We start from the raw sequence: 15,349 nt of genomic DNA, 5'->3' as shown, positions 1-15,349 counted from the left end.
GTTGCAGACGCGGCTCGGATCCCGCGTTGCTGTGGCTCTGGCGTAGGCCGGTGGCTGTGGCTCCGATTCAACCCCTAGCCTGGGAACCTCCATATGCCGCGGGAGCGGCCCAAGAAATAGCAACAATAACAACAACAACAACAAAGACAAAAGACAAAAGACAAAAAAAAAAAAAAAAAAAAAGATAATTATGCTGAGTCAAAATAGCCAGACCAAAATAGAGAGGACATACTATCTGATTCCTTTGTATAAAACTGTAAACATGCAAAGTATAGACATGAAAGGTGTGCAGCTTTTCGTATGTCAATCATATCCCAATAAAATGCAAAAATGCAAACGAATCTATAGGGACTAAAAGTAGATGTGTGCTGGAGAGACCGGGGAAAAGCAGAAAGGCAGGGATTAAACAGGGCCATGAGAAAACTTTTGAGGTGGTGTGTGTGTGTGTGTGTGTGTGTTCACTACCTTGACTGCGGTGATGGTTTCATAGGTGTGTGTGTGTATATATATACGTAAAACTTACCAAATTATACACTTTAAACAGGTGTCGTTTGTTGAATATGCATTCTACCTCTATTAATCTGTTTGAAAAATATTTTTTAGGATTGAATCTGAGACCCGAGGAATGACTCGTGCGAAACGGTGCTGCCCACGTGGGTGGAGGGGGGGCGGGCTGAGGAAGCGAGAACTCCAGCCGGAGAGAACCGTGTGCGGAGTCTCTGAGGGGGAAGGGTACGGCGTGTCCGGGGGGTTCAGAAAAGACCTGTTTGGAAGGAGTTGAGAGATCTAAGGGCAAAGGGGCAGGCGACGAGGTCAGAAAGGGCAGCAGAGGCCAGATGGCGCGGGGCCTCGCACTCTCTTACTGGTTCAGCAAAGACTTGCTGAGGGCATCCTACGTGCCAGGAGCTGCTCTGGGGGTTTGCGATTGTTTGAGTTCACGGGGGCTGCCGTGACAAAGTAGCACAGACGAGGGGGGGGGATCAAACAACAGAAACTCAATCTCGCCCGGTTCTGGAGGCCGGCAGTTGGAAGTCAAGGTGTCCGCAGGGCTGGTCTCCTCCGAGGCCTCGTGCCTTGGCGGCCGTGTCGTCCCGCCGTGGGTGGCCGCGGTGTCCCAACTTTCTCTTCTTATGAGGGGCCCAGTCTATTGGATGAGGGTCCAGCCACATGACCTCATTTTACCTCAGTTACCTCTTTAAAGGGCCTCCCTCCAAATACAGCCACAGTCCGTGGGACAGGGGGGTGAGGATTTCAATGTATGGATTTGAGGGGGGACACAGTTCAGCCCACAGCAGATAGAGCTGTACATAAAGCGGAGGCATGGGCTCGCAGAGAAGGTCTCAGTCTAGACAGGGGAGGCCCAGAATCCACTGTTATAACAAAGGCTATGGCCTGTTAGAAGGTGAGGAGTGGTACTGGGCATATGAACTGGGTGGCGGAAGGTGGGGGAGGGGGTAGAGGGAAAGAGGGAGGGTTGTGAGTTTTGTTCTTTATGGGGGGGGGGCAAGGAAAAGCTCTTGAAGGGTCTTAAAGGGAGGTATGACATGATATTTGCTTTTGAAAAAGGTCACTCTGCTTATGGAAAATAGACTTAAGGGTGGGGGAGGCACGTTGGAGGAGTTGGCCATGGTCCAGATACAAGGTCAGCCTGGTCTGAACTTGAGTGGTAAGAGGGGACCGGGACGAGGGGATGGAGTTCAGGTATGCTAAGGCAGTGGACTCAGTGGCACCTGCTCATTGATTGAACGTAGATGGTGAGGAAAATGGACAAAACCAGCATGACTCCTAGGATTCTGTCTTGTACAAGAAGACGGATGATGGCTAAGAACACTAAAGAGGCCCTGGTCTGGGAGAGAAGATCATGAGTTTCACTTTGGATGCAGCGGGTGAAATGCCTGTGTGGTACCCAAGCGGAGTCACCCAGGGGTCAATTAGACATGTGGGCCTGGAGGTCAGAGGAAATGCCTGGACTGGAGGTAGAGGTCTGGGAGCCAGCAGCATATAAATGGTAGAAGCAAGTGGTGTAGACGAGATCAACAGTGCCTGCAAGGAGTTCCCACTGTGGCGCAGTGGAAACGAATCCAACTAGGCACCATGAGGTCGAGGGTTCGGTCCCCGGCCTTGCTCAGTGGGTTAAGGATCCAGCATTACTGTGAGCTGTGGCATAAGTTGCAGAGGCGACTCGGATCTGGCGATGCTGTGGCTGTGGTGTAGGCCGGCAGCTGTCACTCCAATTGGACCCCCTAGCCTGGGAACCTCCATATGCCCATGGTGCAGCCCTAAAAAGACAAAAACAAACAATGCCTACAAGACTGCTTTGTTTCTCTGGTCTGCTTGCTCTCCCACTTTCTGCAAGGACAATTTCACACTTTCACCACCCTCTTCGGCGTGGGTATACTCCTCCACCAGCACACAAACACCGCCGCTGCCACCGCCTCAACAGAGCCCCAGATCCCAATCTCTACTCCTCAGTTCTGCCTGCTATTCCCTCTGCTGGTTCTTCAGTCACTACTTCTCTATTTTCTCTGTCCCTTACCGTCTGTTAAATATGCTCAGGTCTTTCCCATCTTTAGAACAATCTTCCTTGGCCCCCCTTCCCCCTCCAGCTGTCAGTCTCTTTGCCCCCTCCTCACGGTTTAACTTCTCCCAAGAGCTGTCTATTCTCACCACCTCCATTTTTTGTGAAGTGCTCACTCACTTCTCAATGTGCCCCAACCTGTGTTCCACCCTCACCATCCACTGCGACCTTTTGAGAAGGTTGGTAGGACCTTCATGTTCCTAAACCTAATGGGCAGCTTTTGACTCTCGTCTTCCCAGGTAACTTGGGAGTGTTTGTTACAGTTGACTTCAGTTGAAAACAAAGCTTATTCTCTTAAAGTGCCAGGCTGACTTCATTCATTTATGAGAGAAATATCTGCCAAATACTAGGTTTAAATAACCTAGTCTTAGTTACCTTATCAGTTTGCCTATCATTCTTTCAAATAAAAATAGAGTTCCATGAAAAAAGCAGCTAGTTCAGTTTGTAACTCAACTGAGCAAGTTGATTTTTTTTTTTTTTTTTGTCTTTTTGCCATTTCTTGGGCCGCTCCCACGGCATATGGAGGTTCCCAGGCTAGGAGCTGAATCAGAGCTGTAGCCACCGGCCTACACCAGAGCCGCAGCAACGCAGGATCCGAGCCACGTCTGCGACCTACACCACAGCTCACTGTGACACCGGATCCTTAACCCACTGAGTGAGGCCGGGAATCAAACCCGCAACCTCATGGTTCCTAGTCGGATTCATTTTCACTGAGCCATGACGGGAACTCCCCGTTCTAATTATTTTAAGTTGTCCAGGCTTCTACCAGAGCATATATTCAGTTACAAAAAAATCATTATCAAGTGCTATAAACAGAACACAAATTTAGTTAAAAAAAAAAAAAAGGTTATAGGATTACTATTACCATGGGACTCAAAAGAGACAGGATTTGTCCTTGGTTGAAATATTTAGATACTGCTCTAAACAAAATAAAGAGATTTGTTACCTATACCTAAATAATCTCTAATCTCTTTTAATCTGGTCACTTGGTTTGTGCTGATGTATTAAGGCAATATGACAGCTAGTCACTGCCATTGCAGTCGGTCTTACCTAAAAGCCTGCAGCACTGGTAGCTGACTACAGGCAAGGAAGTGGTTTGAGTTGTTGATGGGAAAACTGTCAGAGCAGTTTTTTCTTGCCTATTATCAGAGGCTCACTAATGTGGCCACAGAAAAGTACCATTTGGACCCAAAACGCCTTGGTTCTTTTCAAAAGTCATGGACTTTCCATCACTGCTGAGAATATACAGTTACGCAAGCTTGAACAGCCCAGCTTAAAAGTACCACTGGCTAATCAAAGTGTTGTTTTGATGACATAATCCTTTGTAATAGTTTCTTATTAGTTAAATAGGGTTTCATTGGGGGGGGTTGCTTCAAAGACTAGGAGGTTGTTTGTGTGTAACCAGATTAAATTAGAATTGGTTTCTTTGCTTTGCTTTCTTTTTTCTTTCTTTTTTTTTTTTTTTGTTTGTTTGTTTTTTTTTTTTTTTGGCCTTGGCCTTTGGCTTGATGTGGGATCTCAGTTCCCAGGCCGGGGATCAAACCCAGGCTGCAGCAGTGCAAGCACTGAATCCTAACCACTAGACCACCAGGGAACTCCCTAGAATTGGTTTCTTAAACATGGAGTTTGGGTCTTTTAAATGTTAGATTTCACTCATTTAGTAAAGTTACTGATTCTAAATATATAGCTACACGCTTATTTGACTCCAAATGTCAACGTAAAAAATGCATTTTGGGAGTTCCCTTTGTGGTTCAGTGGTGAACGAACCCAACTAGAATCCATGAAGATGTGGGTTTGATCCCTGGCCTTGCTCAGTGGGTAAAGGATCCGGCGTTGCCGTGAGTTGTGGTGTAGGTCACAGACACAGCTCAGATCCTGAGTTGCTGTGGCTGTGGTGTAGGCCAGCGGCGGTAGCTCTGATTCGACCCCTAGCCTGGGAACCTCCATATGCCACGGATGCGGCCCTAAAAAAAAAAAAAAATGCATTTTGCGTAGTTATATTGAGACCTTCAGCATTTGTATAATCACTCCCATCTTACAGATAAGAAAACCAAAACTACAAGAGACAAACTCGCCTAAGGTCACACACCGCTGGCAAATGTCAATGATGAGGTTTCAACCCGGATCGGAATGCTGCTTCTCCCTGCTCTTAAAACCACTACCTGCCGTCTGCAGTGGACATTTGGAAAAGATTTCAAACTGGATTATAGGGTTGGTCACTTTTGAAGTACAAAATCCCATGGGCTGATGTGAAGTATAATTACATACAAGCTACATCTTAAGTATGTGTTACTGCAAGATGTCCCCGCCAGGGCTCACGCATTCCAGTCACTGCCATCCGCCCTCTTCCGTGAGGACAGCTTCTCAGATGCGCTGTGGCGCGTGCCCACCTCGGCGTGGTCCTCAGCTACGGTCGTTCCGCCCGCCTTCCAGGGTTGCCGCGAGGGAGGAGACGGATGGGTGCGAGAGTGGGACCGGTTCTATGTCTTGGATGCTTCAGAGACTTGAGTGCAGCCCTTTGGCATGGCCCCTCCACGGAGTGTCCCAAAGCTTTTAGTGTGGTTTTAAGCTCTAAATATACATACATTTTTTTTTTGTCTTTTTGCCTTTTCTAGGGCCACTCCTGCGGCACATGGAGGTTCCCAGGCTAGGGGTCGAATTGGAGCTGTAGCCACCGGTCTACACCACAGCCACAGCAACGTGGGATCTGAGCCGCGTCTGCGACCTACACCACAGCTCACGGCCACGCTGGATCCTTAACCCACCGAGCAAGGCCAGGGATCGAACCTGAACCCTCGTGGTTCCTAGTGGGATTCGTTAACTACTGAGCCACGATGGGAACTCCTAAATATAAATACATTTTATTGAACACCTACCAGGACTAGATAGAAAAATCCCAGGTTGTTCTATCATTTATGAGAGAAGCCATGGGTCACAGGGGGTAGAGGCTTTGGAAAGGAGCAGAGTGAGAGGGTGGAGACAAGAGAGCAGGGGTGTGAAGCATGACCCCTCTGACAACCTTGACCACTGGCAGTCAAGTTACCAAATTTAGGAAATGCTGAGCCTCTGGATTTCTTGTGGAAAATGGCAAAACCTCTCCGGGTTGGATGCAGGCCCGCCAAAACGGCACGCAGTGTCCGAGGGCAGGGAGGCGCTGGAGGACGAGGGCGTTAAAGCACGGAGGTCCCTGCAGGCTGCAGAGACCTAGCCTGCAAGCGGGGAGGAGGGGGCCCCAAGCCAGTGGCTGGGCTACACTGTCACTAGATAGTATGGCTTTCCCTTGAATTTGTTTGACAGAGTTGACTAGTCTCAGTGGCTCATGGCCTTTCTTTCTTTATCAGGTCTCAGATTTTTCATAACAATAACAGTAATAATTTACTGTGTACGGAGTGTCTTCCGTCTATGTTCCGGGCTCTTTACAAATGGGCATTATTTCCTCTATTGAGGCCAGTGTCTGAAAGCAGGTTTTATAGCTGAAGGATCTGAGCCCCGAGAGGTTAAGCAACTCACCCCAGTTTCCACAGCTACTGATGCCACGCAGCTTCTAGGAAAGCACACGGTCTCCCGTGTCTCTCCCCACAGCTGTTTTCTGTTCTCAAAAGGAATTCCTGACTTTTGCTTCTTTTCCCTTAATACTATGCCTAAGGCCATGTCCTTATCTCGGTCAGTTTTTTTTTGATAGTGTACTGCATAGACTTGTGTAACTGCTGTGACCTGACAGGTGCAAAGAGTCCACGTACCTTGGTTGCCACAACAGAAGATAAAAACCATCCTTAGCTCTGCCCACAGGCTCACCAAGTCATAGGTTCCTCTTGGTGTCACCGAGGCCACCTCAAGTTCCTGGAACATGGCGAATGCTCCTGCTATTTAAAGAATAAACCCAAATCATTCATAGCTGGTTTTGACATCCAGCAAGTCAGTCAATAGACGGTCTTGACGAAATGGGAATTTATCCCATTTTATTTTTATAATGTGGGCTGTGAGGTGGAAGGGAAGAGAAATACAGGACAGTTTATTGGTAGTAGCTTCTATGAGTTTGGATGGGGAGTCGGGGCAGGAGAAAATCTATTTTCTGGACGTTGAACAAAAATTTCTGGCAGGCCTGCCCTAGACTTGTAGTTCAGCAACCTCACTGCACAAATGGGTGAGTTTTTTGGGTTTGTTTTGGCTGCCCCAGGACATGTGGAAGCTCCTGGGCTAGGGATCAAACCCGGGCCGCAGCAGCACCCCAAGCCACAGCAGTGACACCACCAGGTCCTTATGCTGCTGTACCGCAAGAGAACTCCCCAAACGAGTGAGTTTTGAGGCCCCGGGGAGCTGACAGTCACGAGGCTGTGGAAGTGAACTGTGACTGTCCCCAGTGAGCTCCCAGAAGGTGAAGCAGACAGGAAACAGTTTCATAGATCAGCTCAACAGACGCACCTACACCGCTTCAGGCACAAGGCCACCCCCTCGGGGTGCGAAGGTGGGTACAAGTCCAGCCCTCACCACCCAGAGACAAACAGCAAAACACCGGCCATGCTGTTTAACCGCTGCAGTAAAAGGTCTGCTTGCGAAGCTGGGGGAAACTCTGAAACGTCTCAAGAGAGTGTCGGTCACACTGAGAGAGTCCTGGGAAGCTGCCAATTGCATGGAAGCAGTAAAGACCCCGTTTTCTTCATCTTGCAGCGGGAAATCAGATTAGCTGCCAGCTACACGGCCTGAAGCCAGTTTCTGGGCGCTTGGGGCGAGGACACGGAAACCCATGGGGAGGTTTTGCTTTACTCGTTGCAGGCACAGTTGTGATGCAAAGCAAGGTTTGTCTGCTCTTCTGGAGGCTCCTCCTAGGTTCTGTTCCAGTCCCCCCACCCCACCCCCCGCCGCTGTACAGCATGGGGATCAAGTTATTCTTACATGTATACATTTTTTTCCCCACCCTTTGTTCTGTTGCAACATGAGTATCTAGACAAAGTTCTCCATGCTACTCAGCAGGATCTCCTTGTAAATCTATTCTAAGTTGTATCTGATAACCCCAAGCTCCCGATCCCTCCCACTCCCTCCCTCTTGTTGTTTTGATTTCCCCCTGTTCCAGTTTTGATTTCCCCTTATCTGAAAGGCCTCTCCCAGGAAGAATCCTAAACCAATTCCCTCTGACAATGTGACTAACTGGTAAGAGCCCTGTCTCCCAGGCTTACCTGAGGATAACAATCACCTGATGTCACTCCTAATTGTACTGTTGGCCTTGTTTTCCTCCTAGTGTGATATTGTGATTTATAATAAGAAACACGGGGAGTTCCTGTCGTGGCTCAGTGGTTAACGAATCTGACTAAGAACCATGAGGCTGCGGGTTCGATCCCTGGCCTTGCTCAGTGGGTTCAGGATCTGGTGTTGCCGTGAGCTGTGGGGTAGGTCGCAGACGCGGCTTGGATCCCACGTTGCTGTGGCTGTGGTGTAGGCCGGTGGCTACAGTTCCGATTCGACCCCTAGCCTGGGAACCTCCATATGCTGTGGAGCGGCCCCAGAAAAGGCAAAAAGACAAAAAAAAAAGAAGAAGAAGAAATATGTCTTTGGTCTTCCTCCTCATTTCTGGCACCGAACTCCTAAAACTCTTGAAATATCCTAAGCGATGAGAGTGCTCAAGGTGTCTAGAAATTCCTAACAATCCCTTTCAACCCAATGGAGTGGCTTTTAGGAAGCCCCTGACGGTGGGGGGAGGGCTGGAGGTTGCCTCAGTCACCAGTGGCCAGTAATTTAGTCAGTGATACCTACGTAAAAAATGAAGCCTCCATAAAAACCCAAAAGGGCGGGGTTCAGAGGGCTTTCAGGTTGGTAAACCAGAACGCTTCCATGTGCCACCATGCTGGGGCCCCAACTCCAGGAGGACAGAAGCTCCTTGGCTCAGGACCTTGCCCTCTGTATCTCTTCATATGGCCAGTGGTGCATATTCTTGACTATGCTTTGCAATACATGGGTAAGCCGGTGAGTAAAGTGGTTTCCTGTGTTCCATGAGCTGCTCTAGCAAATTAATCGAACCCAAGGGAGGAAGTCGAGGAAACCCCTGGCTGATAGCCAACGGGTCAGGAGTGCGGAGGGCAGTCTGCTGGGACTGAGCCCTGAACCCGTGGAATCTGACACTCTCTGGGTGCTGAGGGTCAAAGTGGCGTGGAATTGAGGGCGGTCAGCGTCAGAGTGGCATTTGGTCAGTGGCAGAGTGGCATGGAGTTGGAGGACACCCAGCTGGCATCAGAGAATGAGCTAGTGGCCTGGCAAAGCTCACGCTTCAGGATTGTTAGAGCAGAATCTTACCTGGAAATTTTTATTCAGGTAAATAAATTTTATTTAAGTCTGGGCGGCTCAGGAAATCTGTTTTTTGTTTTTGGGTTTTGTTTTTTTTTTTTTTTTTTGTCTTTTTGTCTTTTCTAGGGCCACACCCTCGGCACATGGAGGTTCCCAGGCTAGGGGTCTAATTGGAGCTGTAGCCACCGGCCTACACCGCAGCCACAGCAACGTGGGATCCGAGCCGCATCTGTGACCTACACCGCAGCTCACGGCAATGCCGGATCCTTAACGCACTGATGGAGGCCAGGGATGGAATCCGAAACCTCGTGGTTCCTAGTTGTTAACCACTGCGCCACAATGGGAACTCCCAGGAAATCTGTTTTTAACAAGGGCTCTGTGACACAGAAGAACAAAGAGAGTTGCTCACTCCCAGCTCTACAAGGGTGAAGTTATAACCCATTGCATTCGCTAATGGACAGTGCACCCCGAGAGAAACTCAGGATGAAAAACTGGATGCGGCATTCCGTGCTTTGGACAATCAGGCCCCATAGATATTTAGATGCATATTTTAAGAGGAATTTCAATGACCCCAGATGCTTGCATCTTCTCATACGCAGTAAAGCACTAAACTCATTAACTTGAGTTATCTGTTCTTTGTGATTAGCAGTAATCTTTTACCAGGAGGTCTACTGACTGCACATATTTCCAGTCTAAGAGTCATAGATAATTTGGCTTCTCCCCTGCCACTGCCGAGCACTTTCCTCAGAGCTAACGGAACGGTGGTCTCCAGGGCACGTGTCTCAGCAAAACTTTGAATAAAACTTAAACTCATTGGAGTTCCCATCGAGACGAGGAGGAAACGAACCCAACTAGCATCCAGGAGGATGTGGGTTCAATCCCTGGCCTTTCTCAGTGGGTCAGGGATCCAGAATTGCTGTGAGCTGTGGTGTAGGTAGGTCACAGACGCGCCTCGGATCCCGTGTGGCTGTGGCTGTGGTGTAGGCCGGCTCCTATAGCTCTGATTCGACCCCTAGCCTGGGGACTTCCATATGCCGAGGGTGTGGCCCTAAAAAGCAGACAAACCCCTTAAACTCACAACTCTTGTGTTGTGTCTTTCTTTAAGCCAACAGTTTCAGGTGATTCTTCAGGCAAATTGGGGAAACCATGATTTATTATTTTATTTTTTATTTTTTTGTCTTTTCTAGGGCCGCACCTGGGGCATGTGGAGGTTCCCAGGCTAGGGGTCAAATCATAGCTGTAGCCACCAGCCTACACCACAGCCACAGCAATGCCAGATCTGAGCTGCGTCTGCGACCTACACCACAGCTCACGGCAATGCCGGATCCTGAACCCACTGAGCGAGGCCAGGGATCGAACCTGCCACCTCGTGGTTCCTAGTCGGATTCGTTAACCACTGAGCCACGATGGGAACTCCGGAAACCATGATTTAAAGCGTTATCCCCAGGACTTCACAATAAAGGTTTGGATTTCTAATGTGGCATCTCAAACACATGTACCTAAGTGGTAGCGTGTACAGGTTTTAAAACATGTAATAATAAAAGAGCTCTCACACTTGAAGCGCATGCGTAGTTCTGTTATCACATATGCTCTAGTATTACCACATTAGAACCTCCTAACAGCCTGTCACCTGGGTAGGGCAAGGATTCTTGTCCCCATTTCAGGGATAAGGAAACTGCCAGAGTGTGGCTGGTAATGTAATTAGGGAGAAAACAAATATGCGTTCAGTGATGCAAGAACAACCCAAAGCAAGATGCCTCCTTTCATAAAAGCAGTCCTGGTAACATCGTTTCCAAGGTCTGAAGGGACATGGGTGGAGCCCAGGAATAGCCCGAAGCAAATAGGAGTCCGAAGCCATCCCAAAGCAGGAGATACGTCTGCATTTGGAAACTCTGTTATCCTCGAGGGCACCATGAAATCTTTCTACTCCGGACTGTCATTGAACTATACCAGCTACATTATCCACAACCACATGTTGTACCACAAACCAGTCTGACCTGCAAGGGAAGTGCAAGCTTTGGTCCTTTTGCAATGCTCTTCGGCCTAACCAGTTTGTGTTTGCAAGACGACACGTGGCCGGGCCACGATGGAGATGTCCTAGCGAAGGAAGGGTGGCGGTTGTATGAGGCTTTGCCGAGGATCCCTTCTGGGCCTGCTGAGGGCTTCACATGCAGTGAAGCTGAAGGATTCCGTTCGTTTCATCCAACTGTGTGATGTCTCCTCCGGATCACACATTCTGCTGCCAGCGATGCGTGGGCTTGGAGGAATTCTTAGTCTAGGCAGGAGAGAAAGGAAGACATATACACGACTCGTGGTTACATAAGTCAAGAATTGCAGGAGTTCTCATTGTGGCGCCGCGGAAACGAATCTGACTAGGAACCATGAGGTTGCGGGTTCGATCCCTGCCGTCGACATCAGTGGGTTAAGGATCTGGCATTGCCATGAGCTGTGGTGTAGGTCGCAGATGCAGCTTGGATCTGTCGTTGCTGTGGCTGTGGCATAGGCTGGCTGGCAGCTGTAGCTCCGATTGGACCCTAGCCTGGGAACCTCCATATGCTGCGGGTGTGGCCCTAAAAAGCAAAGAAAGAAAAAAAAAAGACTTGCAAAGCATGGAGTTCCCGTTGTGGCTCAGCCGTAACGAACCCAACTAGTATCCATGAGGACGTGGGTTTGATCCCTGGCCTTGCTCGTTGGGTTAAGGATCTGATGTTGCTGTGAGCTGTGGTGTAGGGTGCAGAGGAGGCTCCTATCTGGCGTAGCTGTGGCTGTGGTGTAGGCCACAGCTACAGTTCTGATTCAACCCCTAGCCCAAGAACTTTCATATGCCAAGGGTGGGGCCCTAAATAGACGAGGGGGAAAAAAAGAGAGAGAGAATTACAAAGCAAAATAAGTAACATCCTATGGTGGTGGAGCAGGAGTTAATTGTTCTCAGGGATGATTCTGGAAGGCTTACTGGAGGAAGTGACACTTCCACTGGGCCTTGAAGGATAAGCAGGTACTCCAAAGACAGAAGGGCATTATAAACTGAGGGAATCTATGAGCAAAAGCATCTGAAGTCTGGGCCCAAGAGAGATTTACTGGCAGCCTATTGCTTGGGTAGGACAACTACTTCGGGCATTATACTTCTGGGGAGGGGACCTGGCGTGACTGTACCTTGCTCTCCTTTATGGACATTGTTAAGATCTAATTTTGAAAATTCTATCTTTAAGGATACTCCAAGGGGCCTATAAGCATTACTGACAATGAGGCTGGCTTTCAAGGGGGAATAACTTGTCACATATACATCTTAAATCTCTCTGGTTGCTGTCTGGGAAATGGTTTATACAAAGACAAGAGTGGAAGCAGAGAGCGTGATCAGGAGGCTACTGCAATGGTCCGAGCAAAAAGTCATAGGGTCTAAACAGGGCCCGTAGCACTGAGGATGGCGTGGAGAAGGAGGTGGTTTAGAAGCCTCGTCTCAGAGGTAGACTCGACTAGCCCCTGTCCTCACTGGATGTGTGTGTGGGGGGGGGGGGTGTAGGGCAACAAGACAAGAGAGGAGTCAAGGGTCACAGCGTAACAAGTGCGATGAGAGGTGGCCCTCTGTCAGAGCCCCTATTCTCCGCATGGGGCGGCAGGAAGCTAGGGGAGGGGTAGGTTAGAGAGAGAGAAGGGAGAAACCGAGAGGCCAGGTGGCAGTAAGGAAGCCCCGCCCCCGACTCCGGCCCCGCCCCCGACTCCACCTCTTCCCACCCACCCCCCAACCGCAGCTCATCCTCGAGGGCGGAGAGAGGTGGCATTTGAGTCCTCCGGTATCCCAGCAGGCAGTGCAGCCTAGAGATGCTGACAAAGGACCGGAGGAGCAGTCGCAGCTGCTTTCCGAGGAGCCGGTGTTGCCGAGGTGAGAGTCCCCCACCGTCCCGTCACCCACTTCCTCCGACTTCGGGAAGTCGTGGAAGTTACGTTGCCGCGAGACCCCGCGGAACGAAGGAGCCTTGCCCAGATCCCGAGCTCGGCTCTGCGACTGACCGCCGGGCTCCGCGGCGCCGGGCTGTGGGTGGGAGGTGGGGGGAAGGCAGATGGAGTCCTTTCTGCCCCCCTCTCTCACTGGCAGTTGCCCCGCCGCCCGCCCGCGGATCCCCGCCCCAGGGTCTGGCCGGCCCGTGTGGGTTTCGCTTTTGCCCGGGCGGAGGCAGCTGGCTCGGGATCCTCCCGGTTCCTGCCCGGCAGAGTTCGGTTGCCCCGGGGATGCGACTCCAGGGACAACTCTTCGGCGGATGTTTCGAGGAGGGCTGGGGGAGGGAGGTCGATTCCCTGTTCGAGGTGACACCGTCCTTGCCCTTCCTCCGGCCCAGCCGGTCCCCGCGGCGAGCAGTTGGAAGGAAATTGGCGAGGCTGGAGCGAGGCGTCCCGGGATGGCTGGAGGGCGATGAAAGTGGGGTGGACAGGCAGCGAGTGAGAGCAGACGCCTTCTTGAAATAATGGGGGGAGGGGGTGGCGGCCGAAGGGGTACGTGGCCTGTATCCTTTGCCTTCCCTGGACCTCCGCGCGGATCCTGATGGTTGCACCAGCTGCTCGGCTGTAAACAGGCTCACATGACCGGTTTCACATGGAGCCGGCCGGTGTGGGGACGAGGACTGGAAAGACTGGGCCCCAAGCAGGTGGAGCTGAAGTCCTAGGATGGACCGTTTGCTTCTCACTCTTCAGCCTTGCAGCCCTTCATCTGTGCTATGTGGTCTCCCCTCTGGGTAAAGTAACTGACATCTGTCCTCTCCAGACTGAAGTAGCATTTCTGCCCCAGTAGAATCGAAGAGCCCTCACTTCGGGGAGCAACAGGGCAAATGTGAAGTGAAAAAGGTCCCAGATTTTTTTTTTTTTTTAACCTTCGAGGGAAGTAAGATAAGGATGGAAACCTGAAAGATTGAGTCCTTTGGATCTTGCCTAAAAAAGCAGTCCCGTACTTGCGGAATGCATTGCATTCTTCATGTGGATTCCAGGCCGAAGGGGGCAAATATCTACCTCTTCGGGCAGGGCACGCACGGGATTTCACGTATTCTTGATGATGCAAGCCTTCTCCACTTGTTTCCTCTAAGTGCTGGGAAATCGCTACCTCTAAAATATCACATACAGGATGGTGGATAGGGAGTGGGGACACCACCTTTGAGATTCTACATGTATTTGGTAGAATAAAGCAGTGGGAAATTTGGAAAACAGGAAATGGATCCAGATGTGCCTTTCAAGTTGTTCTCATCCACATCTCCAAACAGGATTCGATATTAAACTAGTTTCTGAAGCATTTCTAGAGCCCTCAAAATGAGAGGTTTACTCAGATACCAGGATATTTGAAAATTTGGAGTGTTTCAAATCTATGTATAGATGCCCTTTATGTATAAAATACAATTAAATGTAGTGGACAATATTCCGTACAGAGTTACCAGGTTATAGGCCAAGACAGAAAATAGAACAAAGAGCTTATAAAGTACTGCGTGTTTCTCCCTTTAAATTGTTCATGCACCTTTCCTTCCCCAATTTGGTATTAAATTTTTTTTTCTCATGGACCTTTTACATTTCACTTCAGTTTCTGAAAAACAAAAATGATTAAACGGTAGGAGTTCTCTTGTGGCACAGCGGGTTAAGGATCTGGCACTATCACTACAGTGGCTTGGGTCGCTGTGGCACGGGTTCGATCCCTGGCCTGGGAACTTCCACATGCAGTGTGGCAAAAGAAAAAAGAAAAACTTCAAGAAAAGCTTCCCAAGCCTCTAATAGCCCAATAAAGTAATTTTCTATTCTTCTGTTTTTAAAAAGATTAAGATGGAAAATAGAAGAATTTTAAATCTTGTGTAAAACTTGGATTATTAGTGTTGCTCTGAATCTTGTTTTGCCACCTTGTAGTATTCTGGAGAGAATCTTACCCTACAATAAAAAGATTAAATAGTTGGGAGTTCCCAAGCCCTGGCTGCAGTGAAGCAATCCAACTGGGAACCATGAGGCTGCAGGTTCAATCCCTGGCCTCCCTCAGTGGGTTAAGGATTCGCGTTGCTGTGGCTGTGGTGTAGGCCCACAGCTGTAGCTGTGACTCAGCCCCTAGCCTGGGAACCTCCATATGCCACAGGTGTGGCCCTAAAAAGACAAAAAAGACCAAAAAAAAAAAAAGATTGAATAATTTACTCTTGGAGTTCTCGTTGTGGCTCCATGGTTAAAGAATCCAACTAGGAACCATGAGGTTACAGGTTCGATCCCTGGCCTCGCTCAGGGGGTTGAGGATCCAGCATTGTGAGCTGTGGTGTAGGTCGCAGAAGTGGCTTGGATCTGGTGTTGCTGTGGCTGTGGTGTAGGCCAGTGGCTACAGCTCCTATTAGACCCCTAGCCTGGGAGCCTCCATATGTTTCGGGTGCAGCCCTAGAAAAAGACAAAAAAAAATGTTACTCTTTGAGGCTCTCCCTTTCCTTATCTGTAATACGAAAGTTTTGTTTTAATCTCTGGAGCCCCTTATAGCTTTCAAATTTCATAAAA

The 15,349-nt window shown here is 49.4% G+C and overlaps 1 protein-coding gene across 2 annotated transcripts in view; it reads left to right on the top strand.

Annotated features, from left to right (window-relative positions):
- The window catches only part of MOSPD1 (motile sperm domain containing 1), a 92,786-nt gene that overhangs the window by 56,282 nt on the left and 21,155 nt on the right, over positions 1-15,349 (top strand). The window contains exon 1 of one of the 2 annotated variants that reach the window (XM_005654294.3): positions 12,583-12,734. The exons of the other annotated variant lie outside the window; for it this stretch is intronic. The gene's annotated coding sequence lies outside the window, so the exon portion shown is untranslated. Of the gene's footprint in view, positions 1-12,582; positions 12,735-15,349 lie in introns of those variants that run through there. 2 annotated transcript variants of the gene reach the window in all.

Source organism: Sus scrofa, chromosome X, assembly GCF_000003025.6.
Source record: "Sus scrofa isolate TJ Tabasco breed Duroc chromosome X, Sscrofa11.1, whole genome shotgun sequence".
NCBI lineage: Eukaryota > Metazoa > Chordata > Mammalia > Artiodactyla > Suidae > Sus > Sus scrofa.
This window is presented reverse-complemented; position numbering and strand designations above follow the sequence as displayed.